Consider the following 10,539-nt stretch of genomic DNA (forward strand, 5'->3'; position numbering starts at 1 on the left):
CCTGACTTCCAGGACCTTTGATTTATATTATACAATATAAATATCTACATTAAAGTGAAGAAATAAATTCTGCCATGATAGAGATGCAAAAATGAGTAAGAGGTAAAGGCCCACTAAGTAGGATGTTAACAGTTCTGAGTCTTTCCCTAATTTGTCAAAGAGAAATGGAGCCTATATATTGTAGTTTAGTGCCACATGATCCAGTAGAAATATAGTGAAGCCACAAATGAGAACTCCATATGTAATTTATTTATTTTTTAATTAATTAATTTTTTTACAGTAGGTTCTTGTTGGGTATCTATTTTAAACATAGCACTGTGTACGTGTCAATCAATTTATAATGGCTAGTAACCCCACTGAAAAGAAAAAAGAAGCAGGTGAAAGTAATTTAAATAATATATTTTCTTTAAACCAGTATAGACAAAATATCATTTCAACATCTAATCTGTAAAGAAAAAAAATGTATTATATATTTCTTATTCTCATACTAATGCTTGAAATCCAGTGTGCATTTTATACTTACAGCTCGTGTCAATATATACTAGCCACATTTCAATTCCTCAACAGCCTTGTGTGATGGGTAGCTATCATATTGTACAGTGCAAGTTTAGTGACTTAAAAATATGTTTTTGGATTCAGGCATCCCTCAGTTTGAATCCCTAATTCCACCACATAGCATATCCACATCTCAGTTCCCTCATATATAAAATGGGGATAAAAGCTGTGATTACCTACGTGTGTGTAAAAACACTTAGCACAGTATCTGGCACATATAAAGTGTTCAAGTGATAGCTAACATTACTTATACCTGACAAATAATAAATTTCTCTCATTCTTGCATATTATGTCTCTTTGTATGTACATACACCTGTTGGTTCATTAGAATTGTGAATGACAGACACGTATATAAATACAGTATTATCAAACTAGATGTATTTGAGGATTTCAGAGATGCTTGTTTCAAAGAAATAATTCTCCATGAATGCTCCCTGCAGATTAATGTTTTAGCAAAAATTACAACAGTGATACTAGATTTCAGATAAAATTCTTTGTCTCTAAGTGCTACCATTGTTAAATAAAAATGCTTCCTACCCTTTTTAGTCTTCTGAAAATAAGCTAAATGTTAAAACCAGGGTGTCCTTTATAATTATCTATTGAAAAACACATGATTAGGAGTATAAAATGTCATTGTTTCTAATCTTAATTTAAAATAAAATGTCATTTGGACCTTCCTCAGGAGATTTATCTCCCTGAAAGATAATCCAAGTTGAACTGGAGCTCCTATGAAGAACAAAGATTAGGTTTCCTTAACTCATAAGAAACACAGTTGTCGGGGCACAGTTAATTTAGAAGGTGCTTGTGAATTTCAGGATTACGGGGGGTACTGTGTCTTTCAGTGCCTACTTTATGTATTTGGTCCCCCCCCCCTCCACCTAACATTGTAGTGCCTGAGCATACATTTGGAACAGTTGAGTTTTGCAGTGACCAGAATGAAGATGTGTCACTTTGTTAAGCAGTCTGTCCTGCCACTTGGAATTTAGTTAGTTACATATAGAAAGTCATATTGGAAAAGACATACAGAACTTGTATGGTTTAATATTCAGAAATGGAAATCTTCAGGATGAAAACTCCAAGGATGAAATTCAAGAAAAAAAAAAAAAAAAGATTAAATAGAGTAAAAGGAAGAGGTGGAGAAAAATAGAAAGAAGAAAGAATTCAAACCCAGAGCCTTAGTAGGTGATTCTAACCAAATGGTCTCTATTATAGTCAACATCTCCATAAGAATACAGACAGCAGGACTTTTCAGCTTTGCTGTTGGGGACATTGCTGGGATACATCAAAATTACCAGGAGGGCTTCCCTGGTGGCGCAGTCGTTGGGGGTCTGTCTGCTGATGCAGGGGACGCGGGTTCGTGCCCCGGTCCGGGAGGATCCCACGTGCCGCGGAGCAGCTGGGCCCGTGAGCCATGGCCGCTGGGCCTGCGCGTCCGGAGCCTGTGCTCCGCAACGGGAGAGGCCACGGCAGTGAGAGGCCCGCGTACCGCAAAAAAAAAAAAATACCAGGAGTTGTGCCAAAGAACAAATTCAAATAACAGTATCCTGTGTGGTCTGAGCCTGATCCCAAATCGCTGCCATATCTGCAGCAAGTAAGAAAATATCTGGGTTAGTGAAGTCAATCTTATGACATCAGAATTCCATCCTTAGTGTATTTTGCTTTTTCATTTTTCCCAGAGGAGACAGTTGTGGAAGGGAATGCAAGACTTATAATCAGGCATATTTGACAATATGAATTGTATCTTTAAAACATACTTGCCATGCTAAAATATATTTCCTCCTTGGTCCAGTGGAATATTTACATTAATGTGGTTGCAACTTCTAGTATTCTGTAGACATTAGGCCAGAAGTTGCTATGATTCCTAGAAGTATTTTCTTGACAATCATTTCATGTTTGTGAATTTCTTTACCCATTCAAACGACATTCATCCATTCAACTAAAAATCTTGAACAAATGCTAATTGTGGGCCAGGGACTAGGGCTAGATACTATAGAGACAAGGACAAAGACAGTATTACTTTCTGGAAAATATTTACAAGCAGGCAAATATCTTTACATCATCAGTATTATTATTGAATGGTTACTTAAAACACGAGTCATCATTTTTTTTCTAATTTCATGTAGACTCTCATTATTAATTTGATGTAGAGGATAACGGTGTTTAAAGTATTTTTCCAGGTTATGTAAAACATGACATCCTGTGTTTTCATTTTGAGCACATATTTATAAAATCGGAAACTTTGGCTTAATGGTGTGTGCCTGACAACTTGAGTTTTCAAAGAAATTATTGCTACTGGACGTTTTCTTCAACCAAAATTGTATGGACCTAAATTGTGTAAGAACAACTGCTTTCCCTGGTCTGTGTGCCAGTCTTTATTTGCATTTGTGAAGGAGAAAACTAGATCATACTTTGCCGTATTTGGCTCTCAGCTGTAGAGCTCTGATCAGCAAACCTTTTAATCATGCCAGATTATGTGATTGTTTCGTGACACAGATGTACAGTCACTAGGGATTAGGGTTTGTTGTTTTAAAATTGTCATTTCAGCTGTCTGTATGCAGATACAGGATTGCCTTCAAAAATCTAAATATGGATCTTTCTAAAAATGCTGACAAATACATTAGAAAAGGAAGGTTTTTTTCTACACAACTCCCTAGAACCCACACCCCCCAATTTTTAAATGAAAAAAGAAACCCTAAAACTAAAACATTTACAAAGTATACCTTAACTGGATTTATTTACTCTTCTCTGGAAAATTATAAACTCTAAGTACTGACACATTTTAAGTATACAGACAATCGAAATAACAATCACTCCTGTTAATTGTATACATAGTTAAACTATTAGAAAAAAAATGACTACATTATAAGCTCACAACTTGATATGTTTATGGATAATCTCAGAAATTTAAGAAAACATATAATATTGTGTCTGAAAATACATTAGGCTCTTGATAAATGGCCCTTTACCACCTCAGGGTCTGTCATTATCAGCCAAATGTAATACTGGCTGAATCTATTTATGTTTTTGTTTTTAGTTGATATTTATTTAGTATTTTCTGTTTGTCAGCAGGATTTTTCAACTGCTCTCTCCCTTTGACACTTGATTGTGGGTTTTCTTTTTTTTTTAGAGGGATATATGGGATTTGTTGAATTGGGGTATAAAGAAGCCATTCATATCAACAAAGTAAACTAAGGACAGACATTAAGATCATAGAGGTATCCAATGGCAGTAGAGAAGGACTTGAACCTGTAATTCCTGAATCCTACGGTCTTTCTACTGTACATACTTTGTTATTTTGACCCCAAAAGTAGGGGTGAGCATTTATTGAGTTAAATTAACTCAGCCCCCTCATTATGAAACTAAATGATTTTTATTGCACATAGACCTCTGTTTTTGATATTGAACAAGGAACAATTCTTGACCTCAGTGATTGGTAGAGACATTAAATGCCTCAGGCATATGGAGATGGATGTAATTGATGGCCTGACCAGACCCTCTTTTACTGGTGCTGTGAGCCCATTCTGCTGCTTCTGTGTGCTGTCTGCTGGAACACAGGATAATACCCCCTTATGCCATCCAGCCCTCATGGCCCTAGACCAGTAAATGACTAATAAGGAACAAAAAAGCCAAGGTTTTTGGCCTCGAGATAGGACAGACTCTGAGGTGCGATGTATTCTACGTAGCTTCTCGTGGGGTGAGGCTGAGGCTGGAATTTTAGGTGCAATTACACCTTTTCTTGGTTTTTTACCCTTTCTGTTTTGCTTCCTCTTCTCTTTGCTCTTTTCTTCATAATTTCTTGCACTTGAATCATTATTTAAGGATCCGTTTCTTAAGAATGCAACCTGAGAAAATGTGTGCCTATAAAGTTTTGCTACCCAAGTTGTATAGCTTATTTATCTCTTCCTACCCTGTTAGCTGTTATTATTTGCTACTCTCAACATGCCTTTTCCACTCGCCTTATGTAACACATTATGGGTTCTTCCGTTTTGCTGCTTCTAACCTGGTACAGACAGACAAAGCAGACTTGGTAGATTTTTGCGTAAAGTTAGAATGTGAGTAGCTATGAATGAGGACTTGGGTTTTCCATAGATAACTTCCTCTTCTCGGCTAGAGTTTTCTTTTTCAGTTTTTCTGAGAAGTGGCTTCCAAATGAATGCTACATGAAGCAGCTAAAGAACATGAGGTGATATACTGAAGTACCAAATTATGCAGTACAAAGAGAGAAGAAAGCAAACACCCTAGTAAGATGCTAATTGTTATGCGCACTGATTGAGTGACACTGATTGGAGAGCAAACACATCAAGCCCTATTCACCCCGATGCCCTCCCCTCCTCCAGTCCCCCATCATCATGCCATGAATGTGAATCAACACAATTTTCAGCAGGAGACCTCAGAATTAAATCAACTTGGCCAGAATTTTTAGGATCTCAGGTTTTGTGGGCACCTGGCTACTTATTGTGTTGAGAAACCTATGTCTTCTGGGAGTAAGCTTAACTATGAAGGGTTTGATCATGTAGCACACACTTGGCAATGTCAACACAGGTGTCTTTTCACACTGTGTTGCTGTCACAAAATGGATTGTACAGCTAACCTTGGCTTTCCGCTCTGCCAGCTCTCTGAGGTCTGCTACAAAGCATATAGTTCAATACATTAGGAGAAAATATGAAAATGCGTGCCCCCCTAGGTACTGCCATGCCCAAGTAAATAAAATGTACTGCATGTAATTTCCTTATCCACAAAGCTCAACAAGCTCCAACGGATCTGTTTGCAGAGAACAACCACATTCTACTTTGGAGTCCAAATTATTCAGCTTTATTTTTCATTCTTTTAAATTTTCCTATTTCCATTATGGTAATCCATGGATGTAGGATCCACTCTGTGTAATGTGTGGCCTAAAATCATGTTATCTTTATATCTGAAGTTCTTCCTTTTTCCATATAGAGTATAAATTAGTGGTACAAACAAGGCTTTGGGAGGGAATCTTTAAACTAGTTAAGTGAACAGGCTGCTCTAGTGCCCTTAAGCACTTCAAAAGCATGTATTTATCCACAGATGGCTAGTACGCTAATTACCATTTGTTATTATTTAGGTCATTAAACCCACTTCCCTAGAGAACTGCGTTAGACAGCTCCTTGTTTTGTAGCCCACGCTGACCTCCTGTATATTCTTAAATGGAATCAAATTTTGTTTCTCAGGAAACACTATTTGTGTGACTCTATTTAGTAAATCAGACTGGCTTTCCTCCTAAATGATTTTATCATGCTTCAGTGACATCCACGTGGCTGAAGAGATGGTGGCTGTTGGTGCTTATTATAATAATGCTTATGACATTCTCAATATCATAAACACATTGCTTTCTTTAGTTTCAAAGGAAGACAGTATTGTTATGTTCACTAGATGTTGTGGATTCATGGATATAAATATATAACAATGAAATGATGTAAATGATAACTTGTCTTGAATGCAGTATTACCATGTCAAAATGGTGGAATCAAATATAATCTACCAGAAGCTGATTCATTACGTGGAGTTTCCTTGGCAAACCAAACACCAGTGTCATTCTTCTCACTGAACGATCATCTTTTTTTAGCAGCAATGGTTTAGTGGAATTGGGGTCTCTCTCTATAATAGAATCTAATGCTATTTCATAGTTGCAAACATTTTGCCATCTCAAAACATTTTGCATTAATTTAATTTACATGTGTATAATCCACTACAACAGGAAATAAATTTACTCCAACCAATACTGGTATGCTTCAATTCACTAGCTTGCAAAAATTATGTAATACATATTGTTTCTCTTGTTTTTTTGGCTCTCAGGAACCTCAGAGCTAATCCTGTGCTTAATTGCTGAAATCATCCTTATTTAACATAGAAAGAAGCGTTTCTTTAAATCACGTGGTCTTGTTTTAATGGTCCAGTTAAATATTCCTTTTATAATTTTATATAATTAATTATATAAAAATTATATTTTTATATAATTAAAGCAAATGCTTTGGGGACTAATCATAGAATAAACAATAAACATATTCATCTAATTGTGGCCTGTCAGATAGAGGGGAAAGATTACTATAGTTCTTTACAGAAGAGAAAACAGCTTAAACAATAAGCTTCCTTTATTACTTAAATCTAAGTTACTTCTGCAAATGTGTCAGATATTTCGTTATTTAAAATAGTGTAAAATAACAAAAAAAATCTGTTCTCCATTCATACAAAAACACCAAGCAACTTTTTTCTGATGTGATTAAAACATTTTAAACATGCATTTAACAAGTCACCAAGGATTTTTACACGACACAAAGCATCTAAAACACCAGTTACCTAGTTATTTAAGACTAATGAACTCATCGATGGATTTGTTTTTGCACAGTTTGCAAAAATACTATTCACTATTAGATATAGATTAAACTTTGACACTAAAAGAAATATGTTCTATAATGCAAATAAACAATGCAGGAATCACTTAGGTAAGATGCTCAACTGCCTTTATGATGGAGCAGTCTCATTGCCTGAGAGCCACGAGGAAATGGAGAAGCTGTTGACAGAGGCCAAGGTTCAGGGCCTCATAGACAAGTGCCAGGCAGGCCTATGAAACAAAACGAGCCTCGCTGCAAAGATTCTGATATCACCGCTTCCAAAGAAGAAGGAAAACTTACAGCAACTTCAAATAAGCTAGTTGTACAATTTCTGTATAACAGAAGTGGCAACGACTATTCACATACCAACGTATCTGACAACACTTTGTTGAAAAACTTGTTTTGACAACCTGTCCCTGAGCCTTGGTGGAAGGTCCTATTCATAAAAGATGTTACTGAGGACAAATTTTGCTCTTAATCCTTTTAGGATCAAGGCTACAAGATGCTGGTTTTGTTATATGTTCATCTTCTACACCACTGTGAAGAAACAGACCAAAGTAGAATTCCCTTAAGCCTGGACTTATGAAGAGAGACTGAATACTTTGCCCATTGAAGTCTAGGATAGCCAGGGATTTAATTATGCACTCCTAGAGTCCACAGGTGGGGCAGCCAAAGATTCCACCATCTGGAGGAGGATGAGAACGGGGATAGCTTGTATTTATATCACGCACCTGGCCGCCGGGCTAAACACTACCACTGAACTGGCAGCAGACCTGAGCTGTACTCCCTACTGCCCAGCCACCCTGCTGTGCTCCTGGCAGGCTCCTGGGCACCTTTCCTTTCCACTGAGTCTAGAAATCATCTTTTAAAATGAGCCATATTACTAGTTTCCTTGTTTGCTTGATAAAACTTTTCTTTTAGTTCTGTCTTTACCCAAGGTGAATACATCTCCCCATTGATGTATAAGTCCATCTGAGTTCTCTTTCTTTCAAGTGAGAATACTTGGAGCCAGGGTATTTCAATTTTCAGAGGAAAAAGTGTGAATGGATGTAGGCTGTATATAAGACCTTTTCTGTGCAGTATTTTGTTGATGGTGTTTACTACCTTTTGGAAATATCTGTTCGTTCTTAACTAAGGAGCTGTTAAAAAATCCAAAATAGTTTAACAATTTTCAAGCCCCAACAAACTAGCTTTTGGAACTTATGCTTCTACGACTATGCAATATCTTCTTGTTTTGGCAAAAGTTCTTCCACTTGTGGTTTTGAATTTGGGCTTCTTGATAAATAGCTGCATCTCGTATCAGTGATGTGTAAGCAGAAGAGCCCTGTACTCCTAAAACTCTGTTTCTAGTGTTGCTTTTGATGCATAGCATTGTTTAAGGTGAAAGTCATTTGTGGCCTTGATTAATTCTTGGTCTGATTTTTGCAGAGACTCCCACATGTCCAGTTGGGAGTTTGGCTTTTATGATGGCATTAGGCTTCCTAAGATATAAGCTTTGAGTGACTGTTCAGCTCTGCTAATGTCTCCTTTCATGACTCTTGCATTTTTGATTGCTTTCCCATTCCAGGAACAAAATGCATTCCAGGAATTAAATCTGAGTTTGAGACTCTCAAACTGCTGTATCACAGGATTTATATTCTTATTTTTCATCCTTTTTCTTCATTAAACTGTACTTACCAAAGCCAGTGGATGCTCTGCCCTTTGCTTACAAATGAAATTTGTCCCCAAGCATGGCCTTCCACACCTCCAAGGGGTGCGGTTCACAATACTACTGGGGAATCTTGCCTATCTTATATCAGCCTTTGGTAATTCAGTAAATTCAGCCTCTGGGTCCTTGAAATAGAGTTTACAGATGAGATTATTGTAGTACATCATCTCTTCATACTACATGAAGTATCGCTTATTTCCCTGAAGATAAATCTTGCTTGTTTTATTTATCATAACTAACAAGTAATTACTGAATGCCCACTGTTGGTATTTAGTGTGACAAGTGCTGCAGACACTATCAAGTAGAAGATTATAGAGCAAAGAATACAGACTGAAACTGATTCTTTAAACCCTGAGACATTAACTACATTTTAAATATTAATAGAATGGCCAGGCTGGAGAAAGGTTTCTTGGTGTCCAGACACAAACATTTGCAGTGTTGGGAAGAGGAAAACTTCATCTTAGTAAAGCAATTTCCTAAGTAAAGCTATCCAGAAAGCTATCCAGATAAACACCCACAATATGGAGGTGGGATGAGGGAAAGATGGGCATTAGACTGAAAATGCTGAGTTCAACATATACTCTAGGAAAACAGTGAAGAGTGATATTTTGTATTTCTTTCTCAAAATTGGCACATCTCCTTAATATTGGGTGGCATTCACTTAATATCCACTTTTCCATAACATTGGGAATTTTCCTCACCTGTTCTAATTGAAAAATATGAAACCTGAGACCAAGTGAGTATCGGCAGATTAACAGTGGGGTGATTGATTTCCAAGAACCAATAGTGACTGAATGCTTACGAATATGCATTCTAATCTTGATGGGGTTAAGCAAGTTTTCAGGCAATGGCTCTGTGACTTTATCCTTAGAATTTCTTAATAGGGACTCTTCACATGAAACCATACATTTTCAAGAAAATAACTGGCTCAAATGTCATTTCAGATTCATAAGCCACGTCTCCAGTGCCATTTCACACATGAAGAATCAGTAATAGAATCATTTGGGGGATTATTTGTTCATACACATTTTAACTTGGAATCTTTTTCTTGGGCAGTTTTTGAAAATAGGGTGTAAAACTATCTTTCTGGAATAGTTGAGATGGAGCTCTGATGGACTAGATAATCTCCATCCCTTTCAAACCATGCTTTTCATACTGTGATCTCTCTTCCTAAGCCATTTAGGAAAGTCATTAACTTAAGCTTTGGTTGGTGTAATTACACAGTTGTGAAAGGGTGTATCTTGTACACTGTTCTTCTGTACTTTGTAAACAAGTCCTCTCTGTATCAGATAACTGAGAATGTATAACCATTACTTCAAAATAGCAGTTACAGAACAAGGCAAGCTTAAGCACAAATGAAAAGTACAAGTTGTCATTCCTTTAGTATGGATTTCTTGTAAAATGTATTTGTAAGCAGTTTGACTTAGTGGAGGATTAAAGAAAGTAAGAAGCTTTGAACCAAATGTGAAGATTTAAAGGTAATGAACCGTGATTGATGATAATTTTGGAGAAATAAAATCTAAGCTACATACTTAGGTTAAATATGAGTTGGTTAATTATAAATAGTTCATTATTTAGCAAGAGAACAGAAAAACAATTGTGCTCTTATCTAGAGATCACCTTAAATGTCTTTTCAATATATGTTTCCTTTAAATAAGCTGTAGTTTAGACTCTGAAATTGATTTTACTTTTTTTACAGACACCCACAAACACAATTTCACTTCTACCTACAGATGCTATCAGTGTAATACTGTAACATGGGTATTTTTGTGCTTTCTATTCGATACATCTACCATGTTGATTTTACTACCTATTTTTTTTAACATTAAGGTTTTAGAGTTCATTGTTAACATCAACCACGCTAGTAGGCATTTAAACAGGCTATCTGTGGTGATTCATATTTTCCGAAAATTTAAATTT

General features: G+C 36.4%; 1 pseudogene; it reads left to right on the forward strand.

The window, feature by feature from the left end:
* Positions 1-7,027: 7,027 nt before the first annotated feature.
* LOC117203390 (BTB/POZ domain-containing adapter for CUL3-mediated RhoA degradation protein 3-like) lies at positions 7,028-7,671 on the forward strand (annotated as a pseudogene).
* Positions 7,672-10,539: the final 2,868 nt, after the last annotated feature.

This window comes from Orcinus orca, chromosome 6 (genome assembly GCF_937001465.1).
Source record: "Orcinus orca chromosome 6, mOrcOrc1.1, whole genome shotgun sequence".
In the NCBI taxonomy this organism is placed as follows: domain Eukaryota; kingdom Metazoa; phylum Chordata; class Mammalia; order Artiodactyla; family Delphinidae; genus Orcinus; species Orcinus orca.